This window comes from Lepidochelys kempii, chromosome 10 (genome assembly GCF_965140265.1).
Source record: "Lepidochelys kempii isolate rLepKem1 chromosome 10, rLepKem1.hap2, whole genome shotgun sequence".
In the NCBI taxonomy this organism is placed as follows: domain Eukaryota; kingdom Metazoa; phylum Chordata; order Testudines; family Cheloniidae; genus Lepidochelys; species Lepidochelys kempii.
The window spans coordinates 55828478-55851823 of record NC_133265.1 but is presented as its reverse complement, the minus strand read 5'-3'; the positions used below and the strand labels follow the sequence as shown (position 1 = coordinate 55851823).

The window sequence follows — 23346 nt, the reverse complement described above, 5'->3', positions numbered from 1 at the left end:
CACTAGAGACAGTGTTGACACATGATGACATGCACGATATTGATGCGAGTGATTTAGGTGATGAACTGAAAGCCCTTTCAAGATACATGTTAGCAGGATCAACTGCAAAGGCTGTTCTGGAATACATGTGCACAAATAAGATGACCACCCTCTTTCCAAATGCTTTTGTTGCTCTGCGCATACTTCGAACGCTTCTTGTAATGGTTGCCAGTGGAGTATGCATCTTCTCCAAACTGAACTTAATAAAAACACATTTATGCTCCACAATGACACAGGAGAGGCTGGTCGGCCTTGCAACCATCTCAATAGAGCATGAGCTGGCCCAAAATGTGGACCTTCAGCAGGAAGCAGTTCAAATCTTCGCAACCAAAAAAGCACGGAAAGCACAACTTTGATTATTCAAACAGATAAAAATGCCAGTGTTTACTATGCAGACAAGAAAAGTTACATTTGTTGTTCAGACATTTTGAAAGTTAAGTGTTACTTAAAATTTTTGAACAAGGCATTTTAAGTTGTTTGTTCTCCTTTATTGGGGTAGGTAGCAGAGCAGTACCATGAGAGGAATAGAACAAGAAGAAGGCAGAATTGAGACCTCTCAAAGTTTTGGCCCAAACAAGAGGGTATGAGGGTGTCATTTGAGCTCCCCGCCTCAGGTGCCAAAATGTTGTGGACTAGCCCTGCCTCTGGTACTATAGTGCTATAAGGCAAAATATTTTTAAAAGCACGTCACTCAGTAATGCCTGGCACTAACTGTTTTTATTAACATTTCATAAAAATAGTCTGATTTCTGATTAAACCATTTGGCTTCAAACCATTAACTTGAAGTAACTTTTAAATTCCTCCTTAAAAGAGACTTCTTCCAAAGGGTCTAGTTCTCCCTGCTGAGAATGCCTATTCAGACGCCTGGAAATCATAAACTCAAAACATAAGAAAATAATAACCTCCCCCCCAAGCATTCAAATAAAGAATTGTGGAACAAACAAGAAATGTTCTTATCTACCCTCCTCATTTTCACTACTTTGTTGTTGCATCACATCCCCTATTTTTCACTTGCTCACTGTACATGCTTTGCAGGACAAGGAAAATTATAGGGTTGCCAACTTTCTAATCCCTGAAAACAGAACTACCCTTCCCCAATGCCCTGCCCTATTCTGCACCTCTTCTCCCAGTCCCTGTTGCTCGCTCGCTCCCCGTCCCTCTGTGATTGCAGAGATAGGGCAGGATTTGTCCCATAAACTTTAAGTGACTGGAGTTCACCTCTTTAATAGAAACACTTCTTGTGGTCTTCAGAGGTTGGCAATATCTCCTCAAACATTTGCATCATCAGCATTTGCCTTTTGGCTTCACATTAGAAGATGTATGTGGCCTCTGAAAAGACCTACTTATACAAATATTCTTTGTAGATTTGAAGTTCTAAGAATTACTAGTCAGAGCTCTTGGAGGGCTGATCTAATTATGCTATGGCTTCCTCAGCATAAGCAGAGTAAAAGAGGTTGACACTGGGTCATATGACATTTTGGGTTCTCTAGGTCTTATACCAGCAAATGACTCTCTTATTCAGTCTTCTATCTCTTTAAGTGTTGTGTTTCCTAAGCCTCAACTTGCCGAGTTAGCAAGGCCTACACCATCATTCAGGAAGGGAATTACAAGTGTCTTCTGTCCAGGCCTTAATCCCCTGCTGCCCTTGGCCCTCTATGGAGAGATGCTGTTCAACTTTTTTTTCCAGTGTGTGCTAGTGTTACATAAGAAATGGTTTCCACCAACTTAATACAATTTTAGACTTTTCCAGTAGAATACCAACTGCCTCGTCTTTAGTCTCTTTGATAAGAAAACTGACATTATTATATTAATGCCCAGTGATACTCTATAGATTAATTAGCTTTGGACAAAGCAAGCATAACTGGGTATATGATCAAAATTAAGATAGTTGCTTGAGAAACTTATGATACACCATTTCATCTGATTTATACAAAAGACAACATGAAATTAGATGACCTTTCACTTCACATGATAAAGACTTTTCCAGTCTCAAGTCAAGGTTCTGTAAGTGAAACAATGAGAAATACCGATTAAAAATGTGAATTGATATTCTAGGACGTTAATTAAACAAAAAGTAAGTGTGAGTGGTTTGCACGGTTTGTGGGTAAAGTACCTTCCTCCATCAAGCTGTTATAAGAAATATTTGCCCGTATTATGTTTGCCCGTATTAAAAAACAAACACATTATTCTTTCTTTTCAGTTGTTGTTTTTGCTGTCTGTCTCTAGAGCTAATACTAGCTCATATACAGCTTTTACATTCGCAGATATAAGTTTTATTCTCCAGAAACTTTCCTTCTAGATCTGACAAGGGACAAGCTTAATCACTAAACACTTCCAAAGGAAACTACAGTTGCAGTTCAGGGGAGCAGGAAAGGGAATAAATATTTGATTAATATTTGTATGTCTGTGGTGGAGAAGGAAACTTCGTAGTCATTAAGCTGGTATTAAATGGCACATCACATCCAGGTTTTTTTTCTTTTTTTTCCAGAGGCACGAGAAAATTCCCCTTACATAAATTATTGAGATTTGTGAGCAGCTGTTTCTTGTTCAGTAGGAGATGTTGAAACTTATTAAAATAAACAGAGCAATGTACCTAAATAACTTTCCATTGATAACTGTAGGTTGGAACTGTATGCTCCCCCTCTCCTACCCAAATATATAGTATGGTCTTTAAAAGACCATGCAATAAAGCTACAGTGCATTCCAAAGCTGTTTTCAGGACTCTAATGAAGAAAGATCAGTATGTGTTAATACAGTAAAGTACTTTGTTTTGCATCCCCCACTGTTCAGTGTCTTCTACAGCATAAAATTATTAAAATGTTTCTCACTATATAAATCTGTGGGGTTCTTTTCTTTGCTGCCCTTCTTTCCTCCCTGGAGTTGGAACCCCTTTACTGTAAACTTGTCCAAACAGACATAAAATACTGGCATCTGTCTCTGACAAGTGACATGGCCTTTCAAGTTCCTGACCAAGAAAAGGAATCCAACCCCCCTTCTCTAAGTAGAATCAGTATCAAGACACTTAAAGAAGAATCCATCAAAGCATTCAAAATTAGAAGGTATGAATTGGCTTCTGAAATATTTTAAGTGACTTTAATGAATGCTCTTTATATATGCTCAGTTGATGGTGCTGCAAGACTAAGTCTCCTAGCTGCAAACAAGTGCAGTGCAGACAGCAGCAGCACAAGCTTCCCCATACTGCTTCCTCAAGTACATGTTTGTTCCAGGGGCACTCCTGTACTGATGACCACTCAAAACATATCTAAACCAGATAAGGTGGGTATCGTTCTGCCTATGCCATTATCCACTTGTGAGTGGTGACACTACTTGTACAAAACCTCAGATGCAACATAAGAACACTGAATCCCAAATGGTGAACTGTCATAACTTTGAGCAATCTAGATGTTGGGTAAAATACTCAAAAGAATCTATGTGCATGGCAAAATGACATGCTTGTGTAGACCAAAATGGATCATACAGCCATCAATCAAAAGCTCACCTTAGATCAGGGGTTCTCAAACGTCATTGCACCGCGACCCCCTTCTGACAACAAAAATTACTTTATGACCCCCCAAGGGGGAACTGAAGCCTGAGCCCACCTGAGCCCCACTGTCCTGGGTGGGGGAGCCAAATTCTGAGCTCCACCGCTCCAGGCAGGGGGAACAAAGCTGAAGCTCAAGGGCTTCAGTCCCAGGCAGGGAGCCTGCAACCTGGGCCCTGCCACCCAGGGCTGAAGACCTCAGGCTTTGGCTTCGGTCCTGGGCAGGGGGCTTGGGCTTCAGCCCCAGGCCCCAGCAAGTCTAAGCCAGCCCCAGCGACCCCATTCAAAGGGGGTCGTGACCCACAGTTCGAGAACCGCTGCCTTAGATAACAGAAAGGAGGATGACTTCTTCTCTGTGGGATGATGGGGAAATCTTTGCCTGGAATAGTAAAAAAAGTGTTAACTGGAGAGGCATCAGTGTAAATCATACTGCATGAGTCACAGAACAGTAATGAGGGCCTTGCAGTCTATGTAGGTTGCTTTGGATATAGCTAGATATGGGAATACAAGCAAACAACAAAATAATATTGTTCAGCATGGTAGGCAATGGTCTCTGCACTCCTGGAGCTTAACAGTTGTGAAGTTTTTTGTAAGAATCATGGCAATTCCTACCCTATCTATTATCTCTTATTCACTACTGAACTTTTCATGTTCACCTGTGATCAGCCCTCCACCATCCGCTTGTTGAATTTTCAAACAAATACCTTTGTGCCTTTTCCCATGCTGCCCCATGAGGTAGCATTATGGATGTTTACAGGGAACAACTCCTAAGCGTGTGGGGCAGCATGGGAAAAAGCACAAAGGTATTTGTATGAAAATTCAACAAGCGGATGGTGGAGGGCTGATCATAGGTGAACATGAAAAGTTCAGTAGTGAATGAGAGATGATAGGTAGGGTAGGAATTGACTATGAAGGGCCTTGAAAGTGTATGCAAGCAGCTTTTTGTTTGATGTGATAGATATGGGAGTGCCTTCCTATCATTGCTGGAAGTTTGACTATTTAAACCAAATAACCATAGTGTGGCTAATTCATTCAAATGTTGTGGGTTTATGTAGTAAACAGTTTAGTCACATTTAGAGTGAAATGATATTGGTCGATAGCAAAGATTTCACAGATTATCACTGGAGATTGTCAGTTGATGTCTATGTTAAAAGCAAAAGATGGTGTCAAACTAATATACAGGGCTGTGTTAAAATTTATCATAAACAACTGGAAAGACATCATCTCCTCTGAGTTGTTAAATCTGTTATCAGAAATATCTAAATATATAAAGGTGTTAAAACACCATCAGGAATGGCCAACTGGCATTGTTCATAGCAATTTTTTAAGAGCATAATGATTGCATTTTTACTTAATGTACTCCTTAAATGTGTGTTTGTTAGGGACTATACATGATATGTTAAAAGTATTCTAAAGATATATCTATATTATAAGAATGATTTAAATGTTGGGGATTTTTTCAGTTAGTGTTTCATGGGGAAAGGGAGAGAACAGAACATGGTTCTTCAAAAGCTAGGAAATTTGAGCTTAAAAGTAATATTATTTAAAGAAAAATATTCAAACTAGTAAATTTATACTTAAGTTTCAATAAACGCTAATCACATTTCCCTGCCCATGTCAATTCCTTTCTAGTAACTAGTATCTTATAGTGCCCTTTGCATTCCCTATCAGTAACTGAAATGTAGTGTCTTATTCTTTTTAAAAACTTTTTTATTTAAAAAATGATGATATCCTACACCCCGCTCCATGTAGCCAGATCCATCTGTGTCCCCATTGACTTCACAGTGGCTTCTCTTAGTTGCCTGGGTCTGCCTGTGTGGATCCATTTGTAGGATCTGGTGAGTACTGGTGCAGTAAAAAGTCAGTTACAGACAAATCAAATTCACTCCTAATATACTAAAAGGATTAATATAGGGGTGGGCAAACTACGGCCTACAGGCCAGATCCAGCCCACCAGTTGTTTTAAGCCGGCCCTCAAGCTACCGCTGAGGAGTGGGGTCTGGGGCTTGCCCTGCTTTGGCACTCCAGCCATGGAGCAGGGTCGGGGGCTGCTCCACGCAGCTCCCAGTAGCTGCGGCATGGCCCCCTCCGGCTCCTATGTGCTCCAGTGGCCCCCTCTGACGCTCTAATGGGAGCTGTAGGGGCGGAGCCTGCGGATGGGGCAGCATGCAGAGCTGTCCGGCCACACCTCCACGTTGGAGCGGGAGAAGGGTCATGCCGCTGCTTCCAGGAGTTACTTGAGGTAAGTGCTGCCCGGGGCCTGCACCCCTGAGCCTCTCCCCACTCCCCAACCCCCTTCCCCAGCCCTGATCCTCTTCCTGCCCTCCAAACCCCTCAATTCCAGCCTGGAGCACCCTTCTGCACACCAAACCCCTCATCCCCATCCCCATCCCGGAGCCTGCACCCCCAGCAGGAACCTGCACCCCTTCCCACACCCCTGTCCCAGCCCTGATCCCCCTCCCACCCTCCGAACTCCTTGGTTCCAGCCCAGAGCACCCTCCTGCACCCCAGACTCCTCATTCCCACCCCCAGCTGGAGCCCCTCCCGCCCTTCCCCCCCAGCCTGGAGCCCCCTCCCGCACCCTGAACTTCTCATTTGTGGGCCCACCCCAGATCCCACATCCCCAACCAGAGCCCTCACCCACTCCTGCACCCCAATCCCAATTTTGTGAGCATTCATGGCCTGCCATACAATTTGTATTCCCAGATGTGGCCCTCGGGCCAAAAAGTTTGCCCACCCCTGGATTAAAATGTTGTGTAATCACAAGCAAACTGATATTATTACAGGCGATAATATGAGTCAGCAGAAGATGCAAATATATAGTAATTATATAGTGCTTTAGTATGTGAGGAGTAGTAAAAGGAGAGCATTTGAGAAATAGTTGGATTTTCCAATAACTCTGTAGCTGGGAAGGTGGTTGATGTTATTAGGTTGTCCAGCTCCTAGTAGAAATGTGGATGGGATATTGTGTTCTCCGTTGGTGTTCATGGAATGTTCAGGTGAAAATAAGAGACAGGAACTCGTATTTCTCACAATCCAGGGGGCTGTTGAATTGGGTGGAGGGCGTTTTCTTGGCTTAAGTTACTATAAGGTTGTTTTCAGACTCTTAATTCTGAATTTTCTGACCTTAAGAACTGTTACATTCTAATTTGTTTATTTTAAGTAATTATCTTTAACTCATTTTTATTTAGGGATATCCTTTATTTTTTTCAGTTTATTTTTACTATCTTTGAATTACAGTGATACATTTTCAATGTGTATATCACCCATTCTTCCTCTTTGCTTCCTGTAGAGATCCTCTGCACTTGCCTGTCTGCTGCTGCTGTTAATTTCCGTGACTCCCAGGTTACTGAAGTGAGGTTGAGAAAAGTGGGGAGGGTTGAGGAAGACTTTCTGTACTCTGTTTTTCACATCTTCAGGGACGTGGAGAGCAGCAGAAGCAGACCTGCTTTGCATGCAGGAGCTGATCTTAGAGATTCAAAAAGTCAAAACAAAAAGTCCTTGAATCTGGCTATTTAGGTTCCAGAGTTTAAGCAGTGTGCTGGCTGTGCCTGCAGAGTTAGGCCTAGGAATAGATTATTAGGCTTTGTTAAGACTCCAAAGTTAAACCCATAATTTATCAAAAATACTCACAAGAACTATTATTCCTTGTAAAATAATCTTGGAATTTCTAGAACAAGCTGGTTTTGAGCTATTCCATTAGAAAATAAAGTGAGAAGACTGTTCAAAAAAGTGAGTTTGTTTTTCAAACCCTCTTCTGCACTGTCCCAAGTGTATTGTTCAGTTAACCTCAAACTTTGCAAGAAAAAAACCCACTTCTGGCAGGATACCACATAGACAAAATATTGAGTATAAAAGAATTATAAAGTAGAAGGTCAAAATGGATTTATAATGGAAAGAGTTACAACCTTTACTATGGACTCTCTATCATGGCTCTGTAATATAACTGTTTGCTGTGGTGAATACGAATTGGATGTTTGCTGCCAGTTTTTTTTCATTTTATATTCATATGTCATATGTACTTTTATTTGGTTATACTAATAAAAATTTTAAAACAGACACATCAGAATTCTGTTTGCTTAGAATTATACCAAGTAATCTAAAATAAGTGAGCTTGTCAATAAACTATATTGAGAATTTCTTCTTTGCTTCATTCTCATTCAGTACAGTGTGTCGAGCCAAATACATAACAGATGTCAAATCCAGAATATATTTCAAAATGAACCATAATGCAGTATAATTTACAGAAGACACACACTATAGCATGCATTAAAGAAAAGAGTATTACTAATGACAATGACATATAATTAGCTGCAAAACATGATCAGTCCAGTGGCTACTATGCCAGGTCAATGGATTGAGCATGCTGGAAACTCATGTTCAATGACTAGGTCTAGAGAGCAGGAGGAACAGAGATAATTCGGAGGCTGTGTGATCAGCCCCTGACATAAGTGCTGGAACTAGCGGTGTTGCTGTACCCCCCTGGCTTGAAGTGGTTTCCATTATATACAGGGTTTACAGTTTGGTTCAATGACTCTCAGCACCCTAGGTTGACCAGACAGCAAGTGTGAAAAATTGGGACAGAGGGTGGGGGTAATAGGAGTCTATATAAGAAAAAGCCTCAAATATCAGGACTGTCCCTATCAAATCAGGACATCTGGTCACCCTATAGCACCCCCACTATAAAAATTGTTCCAGCAACCCTGGCCCCTGAGTGGAAGGGAATGCCTCGCTCAACAGCAGCAAAGGACTATGAGCTAAGGAACAGAACTTTTGAGTTCCAAAGGGAATCTTGTCCAGAGTTGGCCCTCTGAAGGTGAATGTTTAAAGTCAGGGAGGGGGGATGAATCCTTACAGTTCTACCAGAAACATGCATAAGGAGAGTATAAGTACAGTGTTTTGAATAATGGAGATAGTGGGCCTGATTCACTGGCACGAACAGGGAGCTTTGCGTCACCACAAGAGCCAGATATAGCCATAACACCACCTTACTACCTCTGCATTGAGGTGTCCTGTAGTGGTATAATGGCACTTTTTGGCCAATGGTAGAGGGCAAAGAGGGCATGATCAGTATCCCATTGCACCTGCCTGCTCTCAGACAGCTGGAATGGCTCTTTGGGGCTATAGCACAGAGAGTCTCGTCCAAAGTTTCTCATATATATTTTTTTAAAATAATGTTTTGCTTATTGAATTTACTAAAGTTAATTTTAGTTAAAGTAGAATGACTTTAAGTGATGTTGTTTTTTCATCAAATGTATGGGTTTTACTGGCTGATTTTAATGCTGCTGTACTTGTTATTCTTTGCTATAAACTGCAGCTTTGTAGGCTGAGATGGGCAAAGATATAGGAGATAATGAGATTTCTTTTTTCCTTTAGGCTAGCATGGATGCTGAACACCATCTTCTGTGGCATCTTCAGATAACAGAACATGGCAATCCCAGATTGTGGGGAGCCACTTTGGCTCTTGCTGTAAACCCTCCCTGCAAAACTGACAAACTGCAATCATCGGTATTGTCTGTGTCAGAGAAGCATAAAAGCAGCGCCAACCACGCTGAACTATGCCGACAAGTAGATATAAGCATTGGAATATATATTGTTTGATGTAGGGGTTTCCAGAGTTGGAGAACGGTGTTCCTGCTAGATCCATCTCTAAGTGCATTAGATGTCTACTCAAATATATTTTATTTTACTGTGTAGCTGACAGGATTGTTTGAATATTCCCTTTATACTGTGTTTCTAACATGTACATGGTTAAGAACACCAGTGCAGACCTGACAACTATTTGCAGATACAGTGGACTTGTTATATAAATCATTAGTAGCCAAAGTGAGTAGCATTTTTGTAAACCTGAATATCCAAACCAGGAGATATTGTATTGTGATTTTTCCCCCCATTTACTTTATTCTTTCTGCTGGGGTTTAATACAATTGGTTTTATACTTGTGCTTTTTGTAAGTATCTATTAATACTTTGTAACAGTATGCTACTGTAAGATGTTGTGTTTGATTACACTGGTATACCAGTTTTGCTAGTGTCATGAAGAAACAGTATACTGGTTATAATAGGAATAATATTTTTTATTATAACCATTAAATGCAGTATACAAATTTCCAAATAAAAATAATAGACATAGCTTCCAGAACAATTAGTAATATTTATTTAACAGTGTAACCACTGAAGCCAGTATACAAGTTTCCAAGTATATTCAGTGAAAAATTTACACATATGCACATTAGTTCATTGAATAATTTGGATATTTGCAAAGAAGTTGTTTATGACCAGACACTTCACCTTATGGTCAACATATCCTACCACAACCAGTGGTTGGGGGAGGACAACAAGCTGCACAAAACTGTGTGGCAGGTGGGTGGAGCACATGATTTATGAGGAAAGGCTGAGGGGACTGGGATTATTTAGTCTGCAGAAGAGAAGAATGAGGGGGATTTGATAGATGCTTTCAAGTACCTGAAAGGGGGTTCCAAAAAGGATGGATCTAGACTGTTCTCAGTGGTAGCAGATGACAGAGCAAGGAGTAATGGTCTCAAGTTGCAGTGGGGGAGGTTTAGGTTGGATATTAGGAAAAGCTTTTTCATTAGGAGGGTGGTGAAGCACTGGAATGGGTTACCTAGGGAGGTGGTGGAATCTCCTTCCTTAGAGGTTTTTAAGGTCAGGCTTGACAAAGCCCTGGCTGGGATCGTTTAGTTGGGGATTGGTCCTGCTTTGAGCAGGGGGTTGGACTAGATGACCTCCTGAGGTCCCTTCCAACCCTGATATTCTATTCTAGGATGGGTAGGTGCTGAAGGGTGTCTGGAGAGTAGTTGGATGCTGGGTGGAAGCTGTCAGGAGTGGAAATCTAGGATTGTGGGGATGTCCAGGGAGGTAGCTGGGTGATAGGGAGCTACCTCTGGGGGGTAAATGTGTGTTTGGGGCAGTGTCAAAGTTGAGAAAGATGGGAAGCAAGCATAGTGATGGAAAGTGGGGGCAACTGGGTTTGCAGGTGTGTCCATAAAAACAGCTGGATGACTGAGGATAGCAGTAGTCCAAATACCCCACCCTGACAGTCTGGGGGAACAGCTGTGGATGAGGGGTTTTTTAGGGGATGTCCAGGGGACACTGGTGGGGGTAGGCTCTGTGAGAACTGAGAGAGTATGGGAGATTGTGATGGGGAGGGCTCCCCACACTGGCCTTAAGAGGATTGAATTAGGCCAGTAAGCCCAATCAACCAATGACATGACAAATGGGGAGAGATTTAGGCTAGGAGGAGGTCACTAAAGGAAGTAAGCTCACTTGTGAGGGGACAGGTGAAGCTAATAGGCTGGCAACAGAAAAAGGCTGCAGGGTGAACAGTGGCAGTCACTCTAAGAAGGGATAGGAATCCCTGAGACCTAGTAGACCCTAGGAGAGTGGGTTATGACTAGGAAGAGTGGAAGCAAGCTATGAAGTAGTCCAGGGATAATAGCAGTAATGTTAGGGAAGCTGGCGTCCTTGATGGCTTGGTAAAGGACCCTGGACTAGAACCCAGAGTAGAGGGCACCCTCTCTGTGGCCCCGCCCTAGCTCTTACTCTTCCTCCCCCCCTGGTGGCCCCACGCCCTGGCCAGGCCGGAAGCCGGGGCCAGGTTATGGTAAGAGCCACTCAGAATCCCAGGTCACTGTGGGGAGCCCTGGACACTCCATCTGCCATGGGTGGTAGCGAGACAGGTGAGAAGCTGCTCTTAGGCACCCTGGTTCCCTGCCCAGGGCATGTGGAAGGTCCGGGGCTCCCCACAGCAGCTTGGGCTACCTGGGTGGCTCTTACCATGGTCCAACTCTGGCTTCTGGCCTGGCCAAGGGGGACGAGGGCTTCGGGGGCGGGGAGAGGAGGAGCTGGGGGTGAGGTCTCATGGCGAGGGGGGGCCTAAGGCCCACCTCAGTCCCCCCACGTGAAGAGGCTGGCGCCGCAGGAAGGGGTTGCGCTTCACAGCTGGGTGCTGATCACCTCCCTGCCATGAAGGGCAGCTCATGATGGCACAACTCTGTGCCTGAGGCTTGCAGTTTCGGGGGCAACATGCCCACTGCCTCCCAAACTATGCCTGTGTTAAAAAATGGGCTAGTATAGCCCTCCCACTTTTAGAAGTGGGCGGGGGGGCATGGCCACATGGATTCTGGCGCCTTTGGCCTGAGTTCCCTACTAACCACTGCCAAGTGGTATTGCCGCGGGCAGTTAACTAGCAGGCTCCCTGAGTCATGGAAGGAGTGATAGGTGGGGGCAGCAGGCATGAGGACTGTTGAATGCTGCTTGTCTGGAGAGACTTGGAAGTTACATCACCCCTCCTCCCAGAAGGGGAACCACAGTTTGACCTGCCAGAGGGCTGAGTTGTGAACCAGCTGTGCAAAGACTCTGTGACTGGGAGGAGAGCTGCAGATGGTGGAAGAGCACGAAGGGGGTGCTGAACCAGGCAAAGCTAATCCCCAGAATCGCCCAAAGGGAGCACCACCCAGTGGTGAGTAGAGCACCCCATGACAGGGATAAAGGAGTACGTGGCTGTGTGAAAGATGAACACCTATTGAGGGGAGAAGGGGACTGGCTGATAGCTGGGTGATGGAGCCTAGGGCTAGGCTTCCCACGCCTTTGGTCTCTGCTATGACTGTGATATGCTGCTGCTTGCCCTCTCCTCTTGGTTGCTCTTTTCTTACTCAGATCCAGCAGTGATCACAACAGAGATCACTTGGCTGCTTGCTCAGCAGGTGCCACCATGTGAGCCACAATTGTAAGTCATTCCTACAGATGGGTTGAATGCTTAACATTCATCTGGGAATGTGGGAGGGAGGCCTGCATTTGTGAGTTTCATGCAAGTGCATGACACTTGTCATGTCTGTATAATAGCAAAACCACTAAAGTTTTCCATAACTCGCTTTGCTCAGAATTATGCGGATGTCTCACATTGGAGCCAGTTACAGGGAATTTGCTGTATTTTGGATTTCCAAGTGTTAGAAAGGAGGGGCTTTTAAAATACGGTGGGAAATATTGCCTTTTCAATATATGGAACATCACTGCTTCCTGAAACGTTTCCTACAGCTTATGGCTCACATTGCAATTTCACCTGGTTTTGGTGGATGGATAAGATGTAACTTGTTTTCTCGCTTTCTGGAATAGTTTGGGAGTGTGTATTTCAATGTTTGTGTTTTGGCATAAAAGGGGGCAGTGGGTGTTATAAATCTTGGCTGTGGAACTCTGAAGCATAAAATAAAAAGGTGAGAACATCGTAATCATTCTTTCTGACTCTTTGAATTGCTTATGAAAAGAAACAAATATGTTTTAATGCTCAAAACTTTTGGCTTCTATACCTCATGACATGCCTGCATTGAATGTATCTGGACTGCATGAGGCGTCTATACCTCATGACATGCCTGCATTGAATGTATCTGGACTGCACTTTCAATGAACCACAGATGTTTTTATTGGTTAACATACCTGATCATTTGAACCTCCTTTGAGGAGCTCAAAGAAATTTCCAAACAACTTATTTGTACTGTTTATATTTCTTCTGTATTTGTGTTTCATTTCTCAATTTAAGGGCCAAATATTCAAAGGTCAGTAGAACCAGAAAATGCACATACACCCATTGTGCACACAGAACCTCAGAGTTGTGAGTGCTTGTGATTGTTGGTGTATATAAGTGGAGTTTATTTGACCTATGTAAAGGATGGTGGTTTGGAGAATGAGCAATTGCCTTGCCATGTGTGCTTGTAAAGGGGATGTTTGTGGTTGGTATGGTCCATGGCCATTTTTGTATGGACCACATGTTGTGCAGGCCTTTGACATGTTGGTTTGGCCTGTAGCCCTCAATATTTGAAGTGTTTAAGCTAGTTGGGCTGATGGCCTTGCAGATAACTATAGCTTGTGTTGTTCAAGGGGAGCTTCTTCAAGGGTATGTCTTCACTGCTGAGTTAACTTGGGTGATTGGCCCTAGGATCTGAGCATCTGGGTTAATCTAATCTGGGTCTACTGGTTCTCAATGAGCAGCCACACAGCAAAGCCCTACCTGAGTTACTGTGTCTTCACTGGGTGTTGCACTCACCCATGTGTGTCTCTAGGACACATATCCCATGGTTCTTTCTGCAGAGTAAGCTGAGCTATTTTATGATTCTTTCCCAGTGAATTTCAGGAGAACTTACATGTCCTCCTGGGCACATGGGGAATTGTGGGAAAATGCTAGAGGACTAACACCATTGAGCAATTTTATCTGTACCCTCACTGCAAAGTGGGTGGATTACCAGCCTGAGTGAAAGCCTCACCTGGGCTCTAGCCTATACCACTGTATTGCTGATGTGCTGCCTATCATGCTGATTAATTTTGTCTTGTACTCTCCTGTATGTCTGACTCCAACCCTTAGATTGTAAGCTCTTAACACAGGGGACTGTCTTTTTGTACTGTGTAGGTACAGTGCCTAGTACAATGGGATCCTGGTCCATGACTGGGGCTTTTAGGCACTATAGTAATACAAATAATACAACATAGTGCCCCGGCCAGGCCAGTTAGCCTGGGTTGAAAGCAATCTGAAACTTGGGCGAAAGGATTGTGTGTGGGATGGGATAGGGGCTCAGGGGAACACCTAAGTAGGAGCCTGAATTAAAATGAAGAGATACTCTCACTCTGAAAAGGTGCTCCTTCTTTTAAAAATTACTTTCAGACAAAGTTTGTAAAATGTTTATTGCTAAATGACATGTAGAGCAGTGGATTTCAACCTGTGATCCATGGACCCCTGGGGGTCCAAAGACTGTCTAAGACTTCCAAAGGGGTCCGCACCTCCATTTGAATGTTTTAGGGGTCCACAAATGAAAATAGGTTTAAACCCACTTGTCATAAATATAAAGGGAAGGGTAAACCCCTTGAAAATCCCTCCTGGCCAGGGGAAAGCTCCTCTCACCTGTAAAGGGTTAAGAAGCTAAAGGTAACCTCGCTGGCACCTGACCAAAATGACCAATGAGGAGACAAGATACTTTCAAAAGCTGGGAGGAGGGAGAGAAACAAAGGGTCTGTGTCTGTCTGTATGCTGGTTTCTGCCAGGGATAGACCAGGAATGGAGCCTTAGAACTTTTAGTAAGTAATCTAGCTAGGTATGTGTTAGATTATGATTTCTTTAAATGGCTGAGAAAAGAATTGTGCTGAATAGAATAACTATTTCTGTCTGTGTATCTTTTTTGTAACTTAAGGTTTTGCCTAGAGGGGTTCTCTATGTTTTTGAATCTAATTACCCTGTAAGATATCTACCATCCTGATTTTACAGGGGGGATTTCTTTATTTCTATTTACTTCTATTTTTTTATTAAAAGTCTTCTTGTAAAACACTGAATGCTTTTTCATTGTTCTCAGATCCAAGGGTTTGGGTCTGTGGTCACCTATGCAAATTGGTGAGGCTTTTTATCCAACATTTCCCAGGAAAGGGGGGGTGCAAGTGTTGGGAGGATTGTTCATTGTTCTTAAGATCCAAGGGTCTGGGTCTGTAGTCACCTAGGCAAATTGGTGAGGCTTTTTACCAAACCTTGTCCAGGAAGTGGGGTGCAAGGTTTTGGGAAGTATTTTGGGGGGAAGGACGCGTCCAAACAGCTCTTCCCCAGTAACCAGTATTAGTTTGGTGGTGGTAGCGGCCAGTCCAAGGATAACGGGTGTAATATTTTGTACCTTGGGGAAGTTTTTGACCTAAGCTGGTAAAGATAAGCTTAGGAGGTTTTTCATGCAGGTCCCCACATCTGTACCCTAGAGTTCAGAGTGGGGGAGGAACCTTGACACCACTGATGTAGAGAACTTGGTGTTTGGTAAACTTGAATGTGGACAATGGATGATGATACTGACATATTTTTCTCTGACCATTACGTTGTGTAATGATAGATGCACTTTGAACACTTACTTTGTCAGGGTCTTGTATGCCCTCAATCTGTAATGTAATCTATAATACTTTTACACATGGTTCCTTCCATTCCACGATCTCAAAGCACTTTACAAATAGCTTATTAAACTTCACAACACCACTTAGAAGTAGACCCATTTAGCAGTAGGGAAACTGAGGCATTTGAAGGTTATATAACTTCCCCTAGGTAACACAAGAAATCCATGAGAGAATCAGGAGTAAAAGAGACCTTCCGATCATTTGTTTCAGCCACAAGACCATACTTCCTGCTTTTCCTTCTAGTATTTTCTTCCTTCTGTTTGTTTTTTCCATCTGCATTCCGTTAGATGGGGTTTGAATAATCTTTCCAGTCATAAATCAGTGCACTGCTACTATAACCCTATTAGAAAGAATGTATAGCATTATGGTATTAGACATTTTTGTAAGTGAAGGGCACTGCAAGGTTTCTTCCTTAGTGTCCTTATGCAGAATCTCTGCTGTTCAGAAGTACCTTTAAAATCAGTGAAAAGCAAGTTTTGAAGAAATTATGCACTCTGGAATAAGACGAGGCAGATGAAAGACCCCTTACCTATATACTGAAATGCAAAAATGGCAGAAAATTTAATTTTAATTTTTTTTACCCCAGGTGACAAAAATAGTTTCATTTGAAAATATTCAGAGTAGCAGCCGTGTTAGTCTGTATTCGCAAAAAGAAGAGGAGTACTTGTGGCACCTTAGAGACTAACAAATTTATTTGAGCATAAGCTTTCATGAGCTACAGCTTACTTCATCGGATGCATTCAGTGGAAAATACAGTGGGGAGATTTATATACATAGAGAACATGAAACAATGGGTGTTACCATACACACTGTAACAAGAGAGTGATCGCTTAAGGTGAGTCTCTATGTAAAAGAATAAATGGACACAAATCAGATGTCAAGAATTATAGCTTTCAAAAACCAGTTGGAGAACACTTCAATCTCTTGGGTCACTCGATTACAGACCTAAAAGTAGCAATTCTTCAATAAAAAAACTTCAAAAACAGACTCCAATGAGAGACTGCTGAATTGGAATTAATTTGCAAACTGGGTACAATTAACTTAGGCTTGAATAGAGACTGGGAGTGGATGGGTCATTACACAAAGTAAAACTATTTCCCCATGTTTATTTCCCCCCTCAACCCTCCACTGTTCCTCAGACATTCTTGTCAACTTCTGGAAATGGCCCACCTTGAGGAATATCACTACAAAAGGTCCCTCCCCCCCACTCTCCTGCTGGTAATAGCTCACCTTAAGTGATCACTCTCTTGTTACAGTGTGTATGGTAACACCCATTGTTTCATGTTCTCTGTTTATATAAATCTCCCCACTGTATTTTCCACTGAATGCATCCGATGAAGTAAGCTGTAGCTCACGAAAGCTTATGCTCAGATAAATTTGTTAGTCTCTAAGGTGCCACGAGTACTCCTTTTCTTTCATTTGAAAGTAATAATTGAAATTCTGTACAGGAGTGATTTGTTGAGGTACTATCTAAAACTGAAAAGATTGCCAGTGGGATTTTTTTTTTTTTTGCTGAACAACAGTAATAAAGACTGAATATTGTATATTATTATTTATTGTGCTCAGCACTCACACCATTCTTTACTCTTCTGCTTCTCCCTTGCTGCCTGTCTAGGGCACTGTCATTCATTTTGTGAGCCAGAAGCTGTAATTAATTGGTGCTACTTTTATCATTTTAGTTAGGGACCAAATTGTACTTCCATTATAAACCCAGTTTTTCATTTGTTTTTACCATAACATTTCTAATAATCACTGATTTAAAACTTGGTATGCAAGCTTTGTATTAGCAGCATTTTTGCAAATGTATACAAAAAGTTTTGTTTGTTCTTTGTCAGTAAGCCTGCTGTTAGATGATGCAGAAAACCTAATTTTGTATAAAACACAGCCGAAATTATCTAGTTGATTAAGAAATGGTAGATGTGAGGAGAAGAAATGAAAGCTTTGACTAAAAGTGGTATGAACCATCTACCATATGGATTCTTTGTTTTATCATGAAGATAAATAGTACCGCGTCCACGTATGTGAATTATTTGTCAGTTCTACAAAATGCACTTTAGCAAAGTTGAAACACAGGGAGATCAACTTATAAATTTAGAACAATGCATCACATTGATTTAATGAGGATCTTTTGAGTTTCCTGATGTAGAGTATACACCTCAAACTTCTAAAGATAAGAAAAAGCTGGAGGTTCCACTAAAAATTGAGAGTTGTCACTGTTCATTCACTCTGCATCAAGATTATTTTCTCTGGGGTTTAAACAATGTACTGCATAAATAGACATAGGTGATGAGAGAAAAAAATCCCATAGCCTGATGATTTTGCAGATCTTCAGGTTCTGAGTTGTTACCAACTCCAGTTGTGATGGAATTCATAATGTGTTTTTTAATTGATTCAAGACTTCCATGGTTTCCTTTTGGAAGCAGAAGGGATTATAGGAATGGTGAGAAACAATGTGGCATAACTAGAATGAAAATAGTTTTAGGAGAGATGGCTAGAACTTGATTTTGTAGCTACAGCTGGATGAAACTTCATGGATTATGTTCACAGCTGTTCTGTGTGAACTTGTGTTCATGTTGACTCTTTCATGGGTTTGTATATCATGAATTTTACTTTGTTTCAAGTTCAAACTAAAAATCTCAAAACAAAATTTGAGAGAAACTCACAAGTTTTTCTTGTTTTTGTGTGAAACCTTTGGAAGAAGATTTTTGCCTAGTTTCCACTCAAACTCATAAAATCCGTATTTGTCACTCTGAAACTCCATCGGTCAGTCTAGTTTGGCTGAATTTTTGCAGATGCTAGAAAGCATTTTGGTGATCCAGTCAAAGGTTCTTGAGTGCCATCTGTTTAGGGGTTTTGCACAGCTGGAAATGTAGCACAAGAAGCATTATTCAGGTCATTGCATGCCTTAAAAATGGCCTCTTTTTGTTTAAAAAAAAAATAGTGCACGTAGATAAGAATTTATGTTACCGACTGCTGGAGCTGGTGGTGCTTAGGGGAAGAGACTTATGAAAGCTCCTGTCTTTGTCTGCTCAGAATACCAAATTGCCCTAGAATCCTGTTTAGAGAGAGATTCCTCGTCCATCTCTAAGCCTTGTATAACAGCAAATGAAGCCACCTCCTTCTTTGTAGAATAGCTGAAGTAGTTTCTTTCAGAAGTGACCATAAATTTCTAGAAAGAAGGTGTGTGAGGTGATATATTTTATTGGACCACTTTCTGTTGGTGAGAGAGACAAGCTTTGAATCTTACACAGCGTCATCGTCTCTCTCACCAACAGAAGGTCGTGCAATAACAGGTATTACGTCACCCACGTTGTCTCTCTAATGTCCTGGAACCAAACAATGACTGCACCGCACTTAAAGCGGGGCAAACGTTGGCTGGGCTTGCTGAGGGAAGGCAGCTGTGCTTTATGGCCGGGCGTGTGTGTGTGTGGAGGAGTGAGGTCAGAGACTGCTGCAAAAGGTGAACGGTGGTCAGCTTTGTGGCGTTGACTCACCTCCCCACCCCAGGAATGTGAGGTCTGAAGGCCATAAAGGTGCAACATGCCCCCAAATATATTGTGTGTCCGCCTGATTATGTCCATATACTTAAACAAAGGAGGGCTTCTCTCTGAGTAAGTCTGTAGATAAGGAAAGCAGTCTCCCCACCCTCAGTACCCTAGTGGAGGCAAATATCAGGTTAGGTTAGGACTAGCTGTAGGCATTTTTTAAGGGGGTCTGGGAAGGAATTTTTTCCGTACTACCAGATTGGCTTCAGTGGAGTGAGGTTTTTTTGCCTTCCCTACAGCGGATGTCAGGGATGACCTTTTCTGGTAAGAAGAAAAGGGGGTAGGCTATATGTCGCAACTTATTTTGTAAGTGTGGGGCGGATGTCCAGTGCAGGCACTCCATAGGGAAGGCATCCAGTAACCAGATAAATGGCCTGGTAAAGGACTTTAAAGGAAGTGTTGGATAAAGGAACAGAACGGAAGAGGAGGGTTGGGGACTCATATGATTGGTACAGCAGGGAACCAACCCCCCGTTCTCATAGCCACCTTACCCCTCCTACGAGGGGCATAGATGGTAAGGTCAAAGCCCTGGGTTGGCTGGGGGGACCTGGATGAAAAATGAAGGGGTGGAAGCCCTGGGTATGATCTGAATAAACATGGATTTGCCTGCACTGTACACTTTATCTGCAGGGTTGTCCCAGACATCTGTATAATAAAGTTGTGACCTGATTAAAATCCATATCAAGTGTCTCCTGCCATTCTTTCCATATACCCAGACAATGCATATATAAATTTCTATGCAGCTGTGACACACAGCTTAGAATGTCAATGTATTGACATTTTGCAAGAAAATGTAATTTGTAATCGGAAAATGTAAATTTTGGGTTAATTTAAAAAGAAATTTTAGAAAAAAAATAAGTAGATGGCAGAGTAGCCAGTTTGGAAAATATTGTTTCTGAATATTATGTTATACGTGAAGAATTTCTAAACCAAAATAAAGTGGCGATTGATAGGTTTTGATCACTTGAAAATCAGAATTGGAGGTTTGGGACTTGTCAGTGTACTGAAGTCAGGTGAACATGTTAACTGTAGTGTGCAGTGTTGTAGCCATGTTGGAAATCGGTCCAATAAAATATATTACTTCACCCACCTTGTCTCTCTTAAATGTAGTATGTGGTTTTTGGAGATTCTTGGACTTCACCTGAATGATTAACATATTCAATTTCAATTCTGCAAAAATGATCCCTGTTTTTTTCAGAGTGTTACTTCTCTAAATCCTGGAACAGCTATTCATGTCTAAAACACTGTCTATGCAATATGATATATTGAATGCCTTGAGATAAAGGATGAAGTTTAATGGACAATGTAGCAGTGCTTTTTTGAATTATATTTACAAACCAAAACAAGAAGAGGGAACAACTTTATGGCTTCGCCCATATTCCATTGTTCCTCCTCCAATCTGAGGAGAACATTCATGATCTTTTGAGTTGTACGTCATCACTTAGTTTTCAGGCAATTGTTGGCATTGTCTGTTGATAAATCTGTGAATCACTATTACGGAGGTTTGGTTTAGGGATTTGTTATTCTTAATCCCTTATTTGAAGGGGTTTTTTTGCAACTTCAGATGAAGTATATTGTATTTAGTTTAAAGGAGGCATTATTCCATTGTTTCTTACCTTTCTTTGAAATGTCTCCTAAGAAGTGATTGAAGAAGGAAGAACATAAAGGAGTTGATAAATATTTTATCAGCACTTTCTGGAAATACTGCAGGGGAGAGTAGCAGGAGAAGTTCTCCTGTTTTATTCAGTTCCTCCAGGAACTGTAGGAGAGGCCATCCAAGCTGCAGATCACTTGGCATCTCCACCTGAAGTGTCTTTTAAAAACATAGTATCTCTGTTGTGCTGAGTTTCTGCTTAGACTGAGAGTCTGTATATGTTGCCCCGCAGGTACACAAAGTGCTGCACTGTAACTACCCAATGTGGATGCTGAGGGTGTGAACTAAGAGGTTCCTAGTTCATGTTAATGTAGTGATGTTAGAAGAGAATTATATTTACGTGAACTAGCAACCTTTTAGTTTGCATCCACATGGAGGGGTTACGGCACATCACTGTGGGTGCTGCTATTCGCACCCTGAAGGTCAAACTGCAGGATAGTGTAGACATAGCCTAATTTGAACAAAACAGGCAGAAATGAATAGGGATAAAATATTTTTTTAAAAGTCTATGAAAGATGTGTAGATGATGTAGAAACCACTCAAATTGACACTTTTTTGGACTCATTTGCCTTTTTAATAGTTTTCTGTGTATCTTTGTTAATGATTTTGTAATAAACAATATTTTGCTTATGGAGGACCCAAACAAGGGACCTGTTTGCCTCTCAGATGAAAAGAAAATGCAGCATATATGGCTCCACAGGGGCCCTAGGACATGATTCTCAGGGCGACACTCTACTTCTTCCATGGACAGACTATCTAAACTATGGTTTCCCGGTGTTACCACTCCTGCCTGGGGTCTTATGGAAGATTTGACAGGACAAGGTGGGAATCATTCTCATGTCCTCCAACTAGCCCAGACAGTTTTGGTCTCCGAGCCTCCTACACACGTTATCGTCTTAACCACCAATCAACATTCAGCCCTTTTCTGATCTTCTGACCCAGGGGAAGGCCAGAGTCAAACATAGGAACCCCAGTTACTCCATTGCAGGGCATGGTTTTTGGATGGTTGTTGACCTTAGAACAGCCATGTTCTGAAGCTATGCAAAGTGTTCTTACCAATAGCTAAATAACATTTTCCAGGTGAATCCTTTCAACTAAGTGGGGACATTTCTCAAACTCGGCACCGCCAAAGATTTATATCCCCGGAAGCTGTGAGTATTCCTCTTATTTTGGATAATCTTATTTCTCTAAAAACTGCAGGTCTTTCCATCAATTCTTTATGGGTCCACTTCACAGCTATTAGTGTATACTATCCACCTTTACAGGGTTGCTCAATGTTTGCTCATCTACTGACTAACAGATTCTTGAAAGGTCTAATCGGAACTTTTTCTTCCAGTAAAAAAAAAAGCGTACTCTTCAAAGGGACCTGAACCTTGTTCTTTCTGTGCTCACAAGGCCTCTCAGCAAACTGCATTCCTGGTAGCCATCACCTCAGCCAGGAATGTGGGTGAGCTTGGAGCACTGATGGCAGATCCTCCTTCATAGAGACAAGGTTTCATTGTGTTTACATCCTAAGTTCACCCCAGAATAGCTTTGAATTTCACCTGAGCCAGTCTATTTACTTACCTGTGTGCTTGCCAAAACCACACGCATCCTTAGAACAAAGGCGGCTTTGTTTCCTTGATGTATGATGAGCTTTAGTTTTTTATCTACTAAACCAAAAATAAACAGAAACATCTCCCTGTGCTGTTGCCAGAGCAGAAAGAGTTTGGGGTCAAACTGTATTGTCTCAAAGAATCTCAGCATGGGTCTTTGGCTCTCTTTTGTTCTGCTATCTGCTTTCTAATCTTCTTTCCTCTCATGGGGGGAAGAGCACAAGCGACACTACTTTCAAAGTTCTCCGGTTCAGGGCACATGGAGCGCATCCACACCCACATCTCAAAGAGCTTCCAGTTATGAAGGTAAGTGACCATGCTCATGTGAAGTCCATGAAGAAGATATTAAGGTGTTAATCTTTATTCCATTTCACATTTTTCCATTTTTCTTCTAAAAAATAGAAAGGGGTGGGAGGGAGAGGTAAATCTTCAATAATATGCATTTTAAAAATTGTAACAAACCAAGAAACACGAAAGTTAAGGTTTCATTAGTAATGCTGATTCACCCATTTTATACACATACACACACAGTATTTGATATGCTGTTAAACATATATCCTCATATAAAATGAGCTTTAATGTAACTTTTATGGTAGCATTGGGAGCTGAAGAGCATCTATGTAGCATTTTAAGTCCCAGAGGCAATCTGTCTGACTAAATAACCTAATGAATCGCTTATAGCTCTCATTTCTATGTTGTTTCTAAACCTACACTGAAGTGCAGTCAGTGTACTTTTATGGGAACATTCTGTACAATTTAATATAAAATGACAACCATTGTATAGGTGGTTTTTAAACCACCCTATAGAAATAAATTATATCCTTGTTTTAAAATTCTGTAGAGTGGTTGTGAGCACTCATTGAAAGTATCAATCTCTATTAAATTTAATTGTTTTTGAAAGTATATTCTATAGAATCCCATCACATTTCTAAAATATTCTGTTTGTTACATACTTAAGTTCTATTGTACTCTTTAGTAAAGGTTGTGGAGAGCCTTTATATATATATATATATAATTTATATTTATTTATTTACCATTATGGGAA

At 41.7% G+C, this 23346-nt stretch overlaps 1 protein-coding gene across 7 annotated transcripts in view; it reads left to right on the top strand.

Moving 5' to 3' along the window:
- Window positions 1–23346, top strand: part of ENTREP2 (endosomal transmembrane epsin interactor 2) — a 376956-nt gene that overhangs the window by 54981 nt on the left and 298629 nt on the right. The gene's annotated exons all lie outside the window — the stretch shown is intronic.